The sequence below is a fragment of the Equus przewalskii genome, chromosome 9 (assembly GCF_037783145.1).
Source record: "Equus przewalskii isolate Varuska chromosome 9, EquPr2, whole genome shotgun sequence".
Lineage (NCBI taxonomy): Eukaryota > Metazoa > Chordata > Mammalia > Perissodactyla > Equidae > Equus > Equus przewalskii.
The window spans coordinates 24,313,873-24,330,850 of record NC_091839.1 but is presented as its reverse complement, the minus strand read 5'-3'; the positions used below and the strand labels follow the sequence as shown (position 1 = coordinate 24,330,850).

The following is a 16,978-nucleotide window of genomic DNA, read 5'->3' as shown; positions in this document are numbered from 1 at the left end:
ACGAGATATACTATGATGCATTTCTGGGGGAAAATCCTTGTAGTAATTAACCCAATGCCTTCAAAGGGGAATGAAAAATAGAAGCGGAGCTCATGGTATGACTACTGCAGAATTGCTTCTGTGTTGCCTTAAAGAATGTTCCAACCGACCATTTCAAATTTCCTCCCTCCAATTGCACACCTCAACTTAATGAAGCATCATAAACTCCCAGCATTATAAAGAAAATAGTGATCATTTGATAGTATGAACAAAACAGGAATGTTAAAAACGGCACTGTGGTGGATGTGGTTGGACCTCCACTCAGATTCCCTACACCCGGGTGAGGTTCTCAGATCCATCTGCAGTGATAAGCTCACCAGTTTCTAAAGAACTGCCCCAGTCTGACAGCAACATTCTGACAAACTACGGAATGGCAGAAGATCTTTGTGAATCTTATACTGATGAAAGATAAATATCCAGAATGTATAAAGTACTCCTAAGCCTAACAAAAAAAGACAACTCAATACAAAATTGGACAAATGACTTGAATAGGCATTTTCCCAAAGATATATAAACTGCCAATAAGTGTATGAAAAGATGCTAAACATTATAGGTCATTTGAAAAATGAAGTCACACCACAATGAGATCCCACTTCACACCTGCTAAGATGGATATAAAGTAATCCAAAAATGGAAATGAACAAGTGTTGGCAAGGATATGGAGAATTCGGAACCCTTTTGCATTTCTGGTGGGAAAGTAAAAGAATGCAGCCGCTGTGGAAAACTTTTGGTGATTTCTCAAAATGCTGAACATAGAACTAACCTATGGCACAGCAATGAACTCGTAGGCAAATATCCACAAGAATTGGAAGCAGGGACTTGAAAGATATTTGTATATCCATGAACATAGCAGTGTTATTCACAAAAGCCGAAAAGTAGCAACAACCCAAGTGTCCATGAACAGATGAATGAAGAAATAAAACGTTGTATATATAAAGAATAGAACGGATTTCAGTCATAAAAATGAATTAAATTTTTATATAAGCTACAACATGGAATGACCTTGAAAACATGCTTAGTGAGATGAGGCAGACATAGAAGGACAAATACTAAATGGCTTCACATGTAAGAGGTACTGAGAACAGGCAAATCCACAGAGACAGAAAGTAGATTAGAGAATCTCTTGGACTGGGAGGAGAGAGGAAAGGGGTTTATGTATTTATTGGCCACTGAGCGTTTGTTGGGTATGATGAAAAAGTCTTGATACAGATAGTGGTGATGGTTACACAACATTATGAATGTTTTTGATGCCACTGTATTGAACACTTACCAATGGTTAAAATAATTGATGATGTTATGTATATGTATAACAATAAAAAAGGTTATGAAAATGGGTAACGTAAATGATTACTAAATATAGTAATCATGGATGTTATAGAAACTAACTTCTAAATATTTACATTTTCAACAGTGATTTCAACAATTCAACAGCAGAAATTAGGAGCTCTAGGATCCCTAAGGATCAGCAGTAAAGGGCTAAAAGTAGGGAAAAATAAAACCAAAATATGAGAGATCAGCAGCAACCATAGACGAGTATCTAAAAAGGCAGTGATGTAAAAAGTAAAAATGGAATTCAGCATGTAAGGGATGATAAAGGTGACCATCAGCATCAGGATGGAGTGGGCAGCTCTGATCTCTGGGGGGCGCTCATAGTTATCATTGGAGGTGTGAATATGCGGCACTCTCTTGTGGTGTCTGTGCAGGAGAAGGACCATGGAACCACTGGACCAGATGATGAGGCCAATAAACATGGCATCAGAGATGGACCACAAGATGACAATCGTGCAGTGGAACTTGAGGATGGACAGAGCCACTTCCCTTGGAAGTCAGTATAATTTTCTGTGTCTTGTGGACCAGTGACTATCACAGGAGCATAGATATGCATTAAGAAACTGAACATCCAGCAAGTACAACAGAGTGGACCAATGACCTTGAGAGCTCTTCCTCTGGGCATCATCCACGCCACTCTCCCTGGGTTGAAAGTACAGACCTGATAGGTGCTTAGCACACAGGTGAAGCACACATTGGTGTTCCAAGCCACTCTGCATAGATAATATGCAAATTTACACCCAAGGCTGGACAGAGGGTTTCTGAAAAGAAAAACTGCCATTGTGTGGGGAACCCCACTGGAGAGAACAGTCAAGATATTGGCCACTGCCATGTGGGTAAGAACTGCATGTGTGGGCTTCTGCCTTTGGCCAAGCAAGATTGAAGAAGAATTATGGAGGCATCACACTTCCAGATTTCAAATTATATTACAAAGCTATAGTAACCAAAACACTGTGGTATTGGCATAAAACCAGACACGTACTCTAATGAAACAGAAAAGAGAACATATAAATACACCCACACATCTAGGGTCAATTAATTTTTGATCAAGTCACCAAGAATACACAATGGGGAAAGAATAGTCTCTGCAACAAACAGTGTTTGGAGAACTGTATATCCACATGCAAATAAACAAAATTGAATCTCTATCTTACATCATACACACAAATAAACTCAAACAGATAGAGACTTGAATGTAAGACCTGAAACTGTAAAATTCTTAGAAGAGGGCCAGCCCAGTGTCATAGTAGTTAAGTTTGCATGCTCTGCTTCAGCAGCCCGGGGTTCATGGGTTCAGATCCTGTGCACAGACCAACACACAGTTTGTCAAGCCATGCTGTGGTAGCATCCCACATACAAAAAATAGAGGAACATTGGCATGGATGTTAGCTCAGGCACAATCTTCCTCATCAAAAAAAAAAATTCTTAGAAGAAAATGTAGGTAGTAAGCTCCTTGACATAAATTTGCAACGATTTTTTGGATATGGTACCAAAAACAAGCTAGACTTCTGGTGGTGATCATTTCATAATGTATATAAATATTGAATCACTATTATGCAAAACTCATGCGAATAAGATATTGTATGTAAATTATATTTCAATTTTAAAAAGCAACAAAAATAAAAATAAATATGTGGGACTACATCAAATTAAAAGGCTCTGTTCAGCAAAGGAAACCATCAACAAAATGAAAATGCAAACTATGGAATAGGAGAAATATTTGAAAACCATATATCTGATAAGGGAATAATATCCAAAATATCTAAGGAACTCATACAATTCAATAGCAAAATAACAAATAACTCAATTTTAAAATGGGCTGAGGACCTGAACAGACATTTTTCCAAAGAAGACATAGAAATAGCCAAGAGGTACATGAAAAAGGGGCTCAACATCACCAATCATCATGGAAATGCAAATCAACACCACAGTGAGATATCACCTCATGCCCGTTCGAATGGCTATGACCAAAAAGGCAGGAGCTAGCAAGTGCTGGAGAGAATGGGAAGAAAGGGAACTCTTGGGCATTATTGGTGCAATGCAGACAGGTATGGCCACTATGGAAAACGGTATGGATGCTCCTTGAGAGATTAAAAATAAAACTACCCTATGACCCAGCAATCTCAGTTTTGTCTCCCTCCATAAGACATGAAATCATGAACTTGAGGAGATACCTGAACTCCTGTGTTCATTGCTGTATCATTCACAGTCGCCAAGGTACTGAAAACAAACTAAGTGTCTGTGGACAGATGAATGGATCAAGTAAATGTGTTGTATATATACACTGGAATATTATTCAGCAGTAGAAATAAAGGAAATTCTGCCATATGTAACAACATGGATGAACTTGGAGGGAATTAGGCTAGGTGAAATTAGCCAGACAGAAAAAGTTAAATACTGCATGGTATCACTTATATGTGGAATCTTACAAAGAAATTCAGTCTCACTGAAACAGATGGTAGAATGGTGGTTGCCTGAGGATTGGGCAAAGGGCACAAATTTCTTGTTATGTGATCAATAAGGTCTGAAGATCTAATGCAGAGCATGGTGACTACGGTTGATAACCCTGTACTGACTCATTGAAATTTGATAAGAGGGTAGAACTTAAGTGTTCTTGCCACAAAAAAAAATAATGGTAAATATGTGAGTTTATGGAGGTGTTAATTAAGTCAGTTATGGGAATCCTTTCACAATATATACATAAATGAAATCATCATGTTCTACACTTTAAATATATTCAAATTTTGGCAGTCAACTATACGTCAATAAAGCTGAAGAAAAGAGTGTATTAACTTAAGAAAATTAAAAAGAAAATGTAAAAATACTGTTGAAATTATAACCTCCTAACTAATTTTAGATAATTAAAGTTGACAGAGAATCAGTTGTCCAAGTGAAGAACTTGTAATTCATCAGAGTTGTTGGATACAAAAAAAAAAAAAAATCAGCCACACTCTGAATACATAAGTTGAATGTAAAATGCACTGTCTTCTACTCTTTACAGAAAAGATCCTCTGTGGGCAATGTAATCTAATTCTCAATAATTCCCTAGATCCTAACTCATAAGTCTTTGAGGTCAGGCCCTGGACAGCTTCTCCTGAGTGGGCTCCCACCCTCAGTCAACACCAAAAATTAAACATCTGCATCGTTAGACTGAATGCTCAGACAGATTGTTTTCATTCCTCATTATTTCTGAGAGCCTACATTTGTCTGCCTCTTTTCTTCTTTCTGAATTTTACAAAAGAGCACCATACTAGTTCCCCCAGCTCAAAATAACCCATAGTCCGTGTGGGGGTCCCATCACAATAAAATGTGATCAGGCCCTTAAGAGTGAAGAAGGTTTTGTGGAAGACAAGCAAATATCGACTTAATCTAGTGAAAAGTCTGAATTTGTTCCAGAAGAAATAATTCTTAATTAAATCATAGAGTGCGGAAGTCATTGTTGGGTAAAAAAGAGAGAAAGGCGTTGGAAACCAAAGTGCAAAGTTACAAACACAACCAATTCTTCAGGATTAATAGTACCCAGCTTTTGAAAATACTAAGTGAAAAACACAGGAGGCAGTACAGTGAAGTGCTTAATAGCTTTGGGCCCCCATGTCTGCACCCTGGTCCCACTCTCCACTTCTGGTGCTGAGATATGAGAATCCACCCATGACCTCTCACCACCTTGCCCCCTCGTTTGGAATGCGGAGACAATAAGAGAACCTCCAGTTAGAGGCAGGAGAGCAGAGAGTCAAGAGTCCAGGCTCAGGATCAGAAAGCTCTTCTTCTGTGCCAAGATCATCCACTTATTAACTTAGTGCAAACTCACAAATGTTATTCAGCTCTCTGCATCACTATTTCCTACTTAAAAAGTAAAGTAAAACTAAAAGTTAACAAGCATCATAAGGTAGGTGTGAACATTCAGTGTGGATTGCAAGTTAACTGTTGACCAGGATTTCTGGAACAAAGGAAGTTGTCATTTCCTATTAGTAGAAACCATTCTTATTGTAAATATTGATCCCGTTTTGTTTTCAGTAGTTGCCACTGGCAGGAAGGTGAAGAAGACAGTGGAAAGCATAGTCAGGGACCCAATCGCATTCCCACCTCACTAGAATCCTCTCTGGCTTTACTCACTAGATGAGCCACCCTGATTTATTTCCAGTGAAAGCACAAGAAACACATTTCTGCTTCACACAGAAATACACATTCTTCTTTCTTCACGGAATTCCATCTTCCTTCCACCTCACATGCTTGCTCCTTGTCAAAATCCAGCTCCACTTAGGGCTGGCCCAGTGGTGCAGCAGTTAAATTTGCACGTTCTGCTTTGGTGGCCCGGGGTTCACTGGTTCCACTCCTGGGTGTGGACATGGCAGAGCTTGGCAAGCCATGCTGTGGTAGGCGTCCCACATATAAAGTAGAGGAAGATGGGCACGGATGTTAGCTCAGGGCCAGTCTCTCTTGGCAAAAGGTGGAGGATTGGCAGCAGATGTTAGCTCAGGGTTAATCTTCCTCAAAAATAAATAAATAAAATCCAGCTCCAATTGAGTGTCAGCTGATCATAGACACCTTAAAATCATCCTCATTCACCATACTTCATTCCCTTCCTTGCTCTCAAAATGAAAATCTTGCCCTTTGTTTGTTTGTTCCTTTTTGTATTCTCTCTTCCTAATACCTTGAAAGCCACATGAGGAAAATGAAGTGATCTCATCATCTACCAATAGGTCCTTAGTCCATAATCATGTCTGGTCACAATGAACTCCTGTGAGCATCACCGTCTGCTGCATCTTCACCATCCCCAACAACAGCAGAGGGAAATCTATGTGGTTTTTGGTAGAGCTGAGGATGGTACCCTTCCCTCTCTTTCTATGTGTTCCTGGAGTCCAACACACTCACTCACCAATATTCACGTTAATGGTTCCACACTCAAAGTCAATAAAATTATGGAAAAAGTGTAACCGGTGCCAACGTGTGTTTGTGTGAATGTACCAGTGTGTGTGCCTGTCTGTGTGGGTGAGTGTGTATGCACACATGCTGCTGGGATCACGTCCCTGCATACTTTGACACTGAGACTCACATACCACAATGTGTGTTTATTCTTCTGAAACGGTCCACTCTGGAGTCCTGTTTCATGCCCCAACCTATTCTTGGTCCATTCCCCGCAGCAATCCCTGCCTGCAGGCCCTTTGCTATCCCTGCACCACACAAGATCTAATCAGAAATTGTAACTATTCGGGTCCGCCCTTTGAGTTACAATAATGTGTACAACTCCATGGTTCTGCAGTTTGTTAACTTTAACTCTAGCCCCAGTGAATCCCGCAGAACCTTGTTTATTGGTGAAAGAGCTGATGTGATTTTCATGCCCCATAGTTTCTCATATGATCCCCTGGGTCCCCACCCAGTGCTCCCTAAATCACACCTGCAGTGGTTCCTAGTGCGTGCAGGTCCCCTCGTCCCCTTGCACCACTCCTCCCACAAACATGGCCTATGGCCTCCTTTGTATGGGCCTGAGACTTACTGACATGGGTGATGTGGTCAGACCTGCTGGTTGACCATTCTCTGGGGCACACAGACATTGACCCCACAGCTGAGGTGCCTCCCTTATACTAACAATCACCAGGCAGAATGCAGAAGACACACTTGCTCCCCAACGGACAATGACCATCATCCCCATACAGTCAAACATGGGGGCATGACCACGGCCACAGTCAGAAACCAAACCAAAGACGATGACCTGTACCGTCAGAGGAACACCCATCCCTGTACCTGCCGCCCCTCTGGAACCTCCCTTCACCCACAGGCTTGGAAGGACCAGCAAGGGCAGGTCACTTTTCATGTACTTAGACAAGCAAGTACAAAGCATTCTAGAAAATAAAGAGAGACCCTGAAGCCTTGTTTTGTAATCACTCATCTGAAGACACAGCTCTGTTTTCACTAAATAAAACTGAGAGGCAGTTGGGTGTTCCTTGTGCCTGAGCACTTTATGCTCCACTGGCTTCCTCACGCTTTCTTGGGTGTTGTAACTGCTGAGACAGAGAATGCACAAAATACAGGGGAAGCAGCCAGAATTAATTCTGATGCTGAATCAGCAGAGGAGTGCGTCACTCAGCACAGTGAGCACTGAAATCAGAGCTGGCTTGTAGACCTCCTAGGAGAGAAGGAGGAAGCCAGCTAACAGAGCTCATCGTGTGCGGAGGGCAGTGGACAAAAGAGTCAGAATAGGACCTGGATGGAGGGATAGAGTGAGAGTTGGGAAAGGTGGAACATTTCCGTTTTGCTTCCAGTGTAGAATCTCTAAACCTTTTCTCAGAAATTGCCTCTGATCTGTTCTTGGTCTTAGTCATCAACATCGCTTTCATAGTCTATCAATATTGTTCTGGGTGCCAAAACAAGATATTACTGACTTGGTGACTTATAAACAACACAAATTTATTGCTTACGATTTTGGAGGCTGGGGTCCAAGATTGAGGCTGCAGCCTGGTTGCCTTCTGGTGAGGACCCTCTTCCTGGTTCGTAGCTGGAGACTTCTCGCTGGTGGAAAGGGTCTAGGGAACTCTTGAAGCCTCTTTTATACACACTAATCCCTTTCATAAAGGCACCATCCTCACGACCTAAGCATCACCCAAAGGTCCACCTCCTAATACCATCATCTTTTGGGGTTAAAATTTCAACATACGAATTTTGGAGGGACACAAACATTCAGACCGCAGCATGGTGCAAGGTACTTTCCATCATATTTCCAAATATAAAATACACTGTTGAATTATCACACATAGTATTGCTCTAATTCATAGTTCTTATTAAAATATAAAGTGTACATTGCTTATTTTCCAGCATTCATGCTGTTATGGCTGACTTGAAAACTAACTGGACTTCATATTACTACAAATTCTTCCCCCACCCCCACCCCACTGTCTTGGGCTGAGGAAAGACAGATGGGAATTTTCCCATTCAATTAGAGAGAGAAAAATCTGAGCCACACTTACACACACAACACAAATAACATATAGAAGAGTGACACAGAAATCACTGAGATGACTGCATCCTCCTGAAGTGGGATTTGAAAAAGGAAAAATGTGTATATCATTAGAGGGGCGACTATTTCTCTCTTTGTTTTCCTGTTTGTATTTGTTATGTGGGTCTCTCATTGGATCTTATTTCAGGTTTCAGGATTTTTAAGTCATAACCTAAACTCTGCACACCGATTCTATATTGCACCCAACGCAATCTGTTAGGTCTGAGACAATAAGTAAACTTTTGTACATGGTTGAGGAGCTCAGTGGCTCTGGCCATACAAGGCTTGGCACAGATGTCAAGGGGAATGACCCCTCTTTCTCTCATTGTCAGGGACTCTGGGGCACAGGGATTTGCAATCAAAGTCATGACTCTGGTCCCACTCTGAAACACACCCCAATGCATTCCCACCTTCTACCTGGCAGCCAGGGCATGAGTGGGGCAGCTCTGGACAAGGCAGCGTTAGCACCTGTCCTGTGCAATATTAGTGCACAACCACAGGTCTGAGTTCCTCTCCTGCTGGAGACCCCTTCCCTCCTGGCCTCTGTCCTGAGATTGAACAACAGGAGGCACTCACCTGACTGGTCTTTGCTCCAGAGCTCTGTGCAGGCGGGTGTCGATCAGGATGGCCCAGAGTTATAGAGACAGAGTTCCTGGACTCGATCTCCCCACAGAGGTGTCATTATCATGTCATCTGCAGTATCGGTGACACTGTCTGCATGGAGAATCTGGGGCATCTCCAGTGAGGACTGAATTTTACTCCCAGTGCAATCATCATCATCGTCAGCAAGTGATTAAGGACGACTTCATCAATTAATGAAAAGATCCTAATGGGCACCAAAGAGCTGGCAGGAAAAGCTTTCTGTGTTCCCTGTGGACAACCATAGTTCAGAATGAAGTTGGACTCAGGCACTAAAGTGACACTGGAAGGTGCATCATGGGCTCCCTTCACTCATTTCTAACTGGGCACGTTCCTCGATGCTTTTTCATCTTCCCCAAGTACTGAGCATCATCATTGGGCCAGGATCCTCATCTCCCCATGACTTTAAATTTCATGATTCTTCTATGGCCCTGGATTCTTTCAGGGTGGAAAATACCCTATTTTGAGACATCTTTCCTACCTCAAAATATTACATCACCCTGTGGCCCACGTGACTCCACAGGAGGAGAAGTTGCCTTCCAAGTGTCCATCAGCCCTGCCTCCTGTGCTTCTCATTGGGCAACCAGACTTCCCCTTCTTCTGCATCATTTGCACTGAGATGAAGCATCTCCAAACCTGCAGGCCGGGCTCAGGGCAAAGCCAGACAGAGAATACAGAGTGACAACATCAGAATTCTATCAATCGATGAACGGAGTGGTGTCACTGAATATTGCAATGTAGGGAAAGTGAAAATTTCTTTCCACTCACATAAAACCCCAACTTACGGGTAGGCAACAGTGGCTGTAGGATGGGAAGGGGTACTTATTTTTGGTTTTTGTTTATTCTTTGTTTTGTTTTTTGAGGAAGATCAGCTCTGAGCTAACATCTGCCACTAATCTTCCTCTTCTTGCTGAGGCAGATTGTCCCTGAGCTAACATCCATGCCCATCTTCCTTTGCTTTATTTGTGGGACACCTGCCATAGCATGGCTTGATAAATGATGCGTAGGTCCAACTCTGGGCATCCGAACTGGCAAACCCGGGCTGCCGGAGCAGAGTGCACCAACTTAATGCAACAACACCGGGCTGGCCCCTTATTTTTATTTTACTGGAACACAGCCACACCTGTTCTCATATTGTTTGTAGCAGCTTCCACCTACAGAGCCAGCATTAAGTAGCTGTGACACAGACCATAAGGTCCATGAGCCTGAAGTATTTACTATCTGACTGTTTAAGAAAGAGTTTGCCCCCTGCGACTCCTTGTGCTCCGCGGGACTTCTAGTGCTTCTGACCCCATCTGTAAGCCCATAGGACCCCAACTCCTCGAACAACCACATACTCCAATGGGTTTCCAACAGGCTTTTCACTGAGAAATCTTTCTTTTTTGCTGCCTTTTTTTTCCAACTTGCTATGTCCTCATGTTTGTATTCTATTTTTAGGGCTTTTATGTTTCATCCACATTATTTTAACTCTCTTTGAATATTTATAATTTCCTAGAGCGCTATTAACGACTGCCGCGTTTTTAACTGAGCTCACATAGGGTTATGCATTATATAAACTTCAGGTGTACCTCGTTATATTCCAACTTCCCTGTAGACTACATGGTGTTCACCACCAAAAATCTAGTTTTATCTGTCCCTGTACACATGTGCCCCTTACCCCTTCACCCTCCCCCATCCCATTCCTCTCAGGTAATCACCAATCTGCTGTCCATATCTGTGTGTGTGTGTTTGTTATCTTCCACATAGGAGTGAAATCAGAAGGCCAACGGGTCCATGGAAAGGTGTTCAACGTCACTAATTATTAGGGACATGCAAATCCAAACCAAAATGAGATATCAACTCATACCTATCAGAATGGTTACTGTTAAAAAGACAAGAAATACCAAGTTCTGGAAAGTATGTGGAGAAAAAGGAGTGCTCATACACTGCTGGTGGGAATGTAAATTTGTGCAGTCACTATGGGCAAGAAAATGGAGATTTTTCAAAAAATTAAAAATAGTACTACCATGTGAGATAAATAAATATATATGTATACATATATATGAAGACTACTCAGGCATAAAAAGACAAAACCTTGCCATTTGTGACAACAAGGATGGACTTTGAGGGTATGATGTTAAGTGAAATAGAGAAAGACTATTGCTCCTAAAATAAAATTTTTATGAACATTTTCAAGCACACAAAATTATAGACAATAATATCATAATTCCAGCGACACACCTTGATGACAAATTGTCTACTTTCAACATCATTTACCTAGAGCAGATCTAGTTTTGTCTATACCCCTGCACAATCCATTCCCCTGGAGAATTTTTAAATGATACTATACTGTGGTGAGGAGCAGTTTAGTGTTACTGTTAAGAGATGTATAGTATGCATAGTATGACGCATTTGTGGGGGGAAATTCTGCAGCAATTAACCCAACACATTGACAGGGGAATGAATGACAGGGGAGAGGCTGATGGTGCGACTGCTGCAGAATTGCTCTGTGTTGCCTTGAGGAATGTTCCGATTGACCACATTTCCTCATTCCAATTGCACGCTTAAACCTGATTAAGCATCGTTTACTCTGGGCATTACAAAGAAAACAATGATTGAGAGTGTGGACAAAAATGAAATGTTAAAAACGGCACCTGGGTAGATGTGGTGCGATCTCTACTCTGATTCATGCAATCAAGCCACAGTTACTCTATTCTTTCTTTTTTCACTGTTTTAATGGCATACGTAGGCCCTGCATCTTCACATCCTGGAATGGACAGCTCTGGGCCAGATCTAGATGGAGAAGATGGAGGTGCACATATGTGTCTGTATTTCTGCCCTGCACATCTTTGTTCTGAGGGACTCATGTGGAAAAGATGCTCCCAACCCATGGGTTTCCAGCACTGGTGCTGATGCTGGAGGTTACTAGGGCTCTTGTGCTGAAGTGTGTGTGTCCAGGGCACAGTTGGGTTACTCATTTTTTTTTTTTTTTTTTTTTTTTTTTTTTTACAGAGAATACATTGTCTCTATAAGGACATCCAATAGAACTTTCTGAGCCGATGGAAGTGTTTTCTGGGCTGTACAAAAGGGATGCTACTAGCCACATGTTGCTATTGAGCACTTGAAATTCAGCTATTGCAAATAAGGAACAGAATTTTTAATCTCACTCAGTTTTAATTAACTGAAATTTCAGCAGCTCCATGTGGCTATTTCCTACCATATTGGACAGGAATTGGAAGAAGCTGAAAAGATTTTCCCCTGAGTTTTGGCTTTCTGGTCCCGGATATGGTACCAGAGATCGTGGACCGTGACCCAGGCCTGGCATGTTGGCACGGCAGGAGCAGGTGGGGTTTGAGGGAAATGAGTGGGATCCCTTCATGTGCACATACTCTTTGTAGGTGGCATGGAGACTATGAAACAAAGGAATTCAGTTTCTCAAAAACACATTTCCTTGTTCTCCAACTTTGTCTCCCTCAGACAGAGACACACAACCTCCCTGTCACTCTCTCACACACTCTCTCACGCTTTTACTCATGTTGAAGACCTGAAGCCCAGTTCTTCAGAACGTGACTGTATTTGGAGACAGAGCCTTTAAAGATGCGATTAAGTTAAAATGAGACCATTATAGTTTGCTCTAATTAAATCTGATTGGAGTCCTTATAAGAAGTTAAGGAACTCAGAGAGACCCCAGGGGTGCACACACAGAGGGGAGACCCTGTGAGGACACCATGAAAAGGTGGCCGTCTGCAAGACAAAGAGAGAGGCCTCAGGAGAAACCGACCCTGGCAACACCTTGATCTTGGTCCTCTGGCCTCCACAACTGTGAGAAATAAATCTACTTTTACTCCATTCAGTCTGTTTTATTTCTTAAGGCAGCCCTAGCAAATTAAAACTGTCACCGACACAGTCTGTCGAATTGCATCCTCTATCTCTCTCTCTCCCTCCCACAGGCACACACACACACACTCACACATACTCACTAGCAACACTCTTGCTCTGTCTTGCCCTCCATTTCACAAGCTCATACTTTTTCTTCTCTCAAGTCCTGCAGGGCCAGCGGCCTACATTTCTCCACTTGGCGTGAGGCCTGACCTGCTGCCATTTTGCTCCTGATCCCCCCGGTCGCCTCACTAACCCCTTCTTCCTATCCTCTGGAGGACAGGGAGAGGAGAGGTGGCCTGGCCTTCCTTCCCCACTTCTGCTCCCTGGGAGGTCAGTGTTGTGAGTGAGCAACAAAAGGGCTGAAATAGGGAACTTTCCAAGCGTCTCTGGTTGGCCACTATACTAGAGTGCATGTGGGAGACCCCGCAAAAATGCAGAGTCTGAGCATACTCGCAAATGTGACCCACCTTGAATGTGCTCCTCAAGGCACACACAGCCCAAGTGGCTGAGGCTGGAAGCCTTACTCGCTTGAGATCAGTGAGCATTACTTTTGACCAAATCACTGGCTGACTATTCAACTTCACAGGTGCATGGGAGCCTCCTGGGGAATCGTCTCTGAAAGACTCAGGGTAGCCACAGGTGGCTCACCGCAGGGAGATTTGTTTTGAAGTTTGAATCCAAGCCATTGTTTTTCTTTCCAAAACAAGCAAACAAATAAAAATTAAAACAAACAATGGAAAATACTCTCAGAAAACAAACTGGAATCCAGAGTGACTAAAATGCGTTTCCTACACTGTCCTGTCTTCAACCAAAATTACTGGACAAGGTGGGACACACTTGGATGTTGGACTGTTACTCAACCGGAGAACCAATCAACAGAAACTGATACCACGTGGGCACAGGTGTTCCATTTAACAGACACAAACTTCAAAGCAGATGGTATCCACGTGTTTAATGACAAAGAAATGCACATTAAAAGATGAAGGAAGAGTCTGAAAAGAACAAGCAAAGTAATTCTTCTCAACAAAGAAATGGAAGGTGTAAAGAAAGGCCAAACGGAAAAGCAAAGGCTGACAAGGACAACTGACATGAGAATTTCAGCAGATGGGCTCACTGTCATACTTATCTGGCAGAAAAAGTGTCAGTGAACTAGAAGATAGAGTATTAATAGTCGTGTAACTGAAGAACAGTTTAAGAAGACTAAACCAAAATTAAGAGTGGTTGTGAGACAATATCACGCATTACAACATACATGTAATTGGAGACAGGGCTGGAGCAGAGAGAAGAAAAGGGATAGAAAATTAATTGAAACAATACGGGCTGAAAACTTCCCAAACTTGGTGAAAACCATCAACCTGCTGATCCAGACACCTCAGCAAAGGCTGAGAAGTAGAAATGGCACTTCGTGTCCAACACCAGACCTGGGAATTCCATATGAATAAATCTCAAAGTGAACCTAGTGGAGAATTTTTTGGATTTAAATGTTGGAAATCTTTCTTTTTTGAACATTATCACTGAATTTCACATCTTCATATTTACCCTCATTTTGACTTCTGAGCCAGTGTGCCCAGTCTTTGCTTTTTCAAACCAACTTGTGGTAACGAAATCTTCTTCAATAATTGTTCCTGAAGAATCCAGGCATTGCAATTCCTCCAAAAAAATCCTTGGCACCCAGCATGACTTTCTGTCTGCAAAAATGAACATGTGAGTAAATTGTGGGTCCTTGTGGCTAATGAGATTTCTCTTTTGTTCACATGTTTTAAAATGCTAGAGTAGAAAAATATGAATCTTCTTGTAGACCATAAATCAGAATTAATAATACAAAACTAATTTTTAAACTATTACATGATGAGTATCAAATATTAGAATTGACGCCTTCTTTGAGACTTTGGTCAACTTTGGTTACCTAGATGTCTTTCCTGAACTTTCACTATTCTTTTTCTTTTCTCTCTTTTTCTCTTTTTTTGGTCTTATTCTATGTCTTGAGATCTTGGCTTTGTGACCTCTCTGGTCTCTGCCATCTCAAGAACACAGGTACCAGTATAGATCTTGGTGGCCAGTTAAATAGACTGCAGTTCCAAGATGCAATCTCTTTGCCTGGCTGAGTCAGCTCTCGGGGGAGTTTGTCATAAGAGGTCCCAGTCCACAGGGGACCTTTGTCATCTCAACCTTCAGGACTTGTTAATGCTGGAAAAATCCCATTCCAGTAGCATCTGCCCAGGATCACGGATTAGTGGGTTTGTGACTGGAGGCATGCCAAGTTCCCATGGGAGACCAAAAACATCGTTTTCATTACACCATCCTTACCCCCTGTGCAAGGAAGGCCTTTGATTTCTTAGATCATTTTTGGGAATAAACTTTCTGGATTTTGTGAAGGCCACTTCTTTTGTACCCTCTTTTGGGGAAACCTCTTATGTCGACGTTTAAGCCATAAAAGGCTTCTTGGTTTGAGTCACTACTAAGATCCTACTTTCAATGGTCAGATGATGGATCCCTTAAGTTGGAAAAACTTCTAAATTGAAAGAACTTTTAGAGGCCTCTCATCATAAACAACTTTTTATTTAATTTATTTTTTTTCTCTTTTGAGGAAGATTAGCACTGAGCTAACTACTGCCAGTCCTCCTCTTTTTGCTGAGGAAGCCTGGCCCTGAGCTAACATCTGTGCCCATCTTCCTCTACTTTATATGTTGGATGCCTGCCACAGTATGGCTTGCCAAGAGGTGCCATGTCCGCACCCGGGATCCGAGCTAGCAAACCCCAGGATGCAGAAGCGGAACGTGCGCACTTAACTGCTGCGCCACCAGGCCAGCCCCATAAACAACTTTTTAATTGTTACCTATGAAAAGAACAAATTAAAAGGAAATACAAAGAAATAACAACTAGCCTTAAGAATTTAATCAAATTTGGGGTCTCAGTGTCCTCTCATGGTCTTACAGATGCTGATAAAAGCATTAAGTTAATTAAAAAGGAATAAAAACAGCTTAGGAGAGGATCCAGGAATTCCTCAACAAGTTGGAATTTTTTAAAAGGGTTTTCAGGAAGTAAGGTAAATAAAGCAAATATTAAACGAGAGGGAAAAAGAGGGATCAGAGAGGAAAGAGCCATGTGACGAATGCCGGCAGCATGGCAATCCTTAGGTGATTATTAAAAAATGGGATTAATAAAATGGACATTAATGGGATTAACAGAAAAGTTTTAATACAGCACTGACTAAGGTTGGGTGGGCCAAAGGGACCCCCGTCTGGCCCCTCACCGTTAAAGGGCCCCAAACTAGTCTTCTCTATTTAACCTGTCAGTAGAAGTTTAAAAAGCTGGAAGGCAGAGATAACAATGAGAAACTTGAGCAACAAGCGCTGGAGGCAACAGAGAGGCCTGTCAATCAACTGAAAGATTAACAGGAGGACCAGGGTCCCTGGGCTCAACCTCTCTCTGAGGACTCAAATTCTGTTGCACAGAAATGGGTAAAATAAGCAGGAGATGGAGAAGAGAAGTTTCTGGGCCTCTTGACACAGGAATCCCACAAGCTGTGGTACCAAACCTACTGGTGGGACCCTGACTCAGGCTACATTTAGATTGAGAAAAGGTAAAAGTGTAAATGTTGATAAGATTATAAAAGCTTAAATGTTTATTTTTAAATTTTTGTGATTGATGTCCCATTGGCTTATAACTGTGTAAATTTAGGGCATACATTGTTATATTTCAGTTTCTGTATAGACAGTGTGTTCACTACCAATAGACAGTATTTCACCCGTCACCGTACATATGCGCCCCTTTATCTTTTACCTGCCCCCACCACCTTCCCCTCTGGTAACCATTCATCTGTTCTCTTTACTTGTATGTTTGTTTATATTCCACATGAGTGAAATCATATGCTATTTGTCTTTCTCTGTCGGACTTATTTTACTTGACATAAGACCCTCAAGGTCCATCCATGTTGTCACAAATGGTACAATTTTGTCTTTTTAATAGCTGCATAGTATTCCATGGTACACACACACACACATCTCACATCTTTTTTATCCCTTCATCCATTGATGGGCATTTGTTTTGCTTCCCAGTCATGGCTATTGTGAATAATGCTGCAATGAACACAGCAGTACATAAACCTCTTTGAATTGT

The 16,978-nt window shown here is 41.9% G+C and overlaps 1 pseudogene; it reads right to left on the bottom strand.

The window, feature by feature from the left end:
• Positions 1-1,463: 1,463 nt before the first annotated feature.
• On the bottom strand, positions 1,464-2,236 carry LOC103555563 (vomeronasal type-1 receptor 4-like; annotated as a pseudogene).
• Between the last annotated feature and the right edge of the window lie 14,742 nt (positions 2,237-16,978).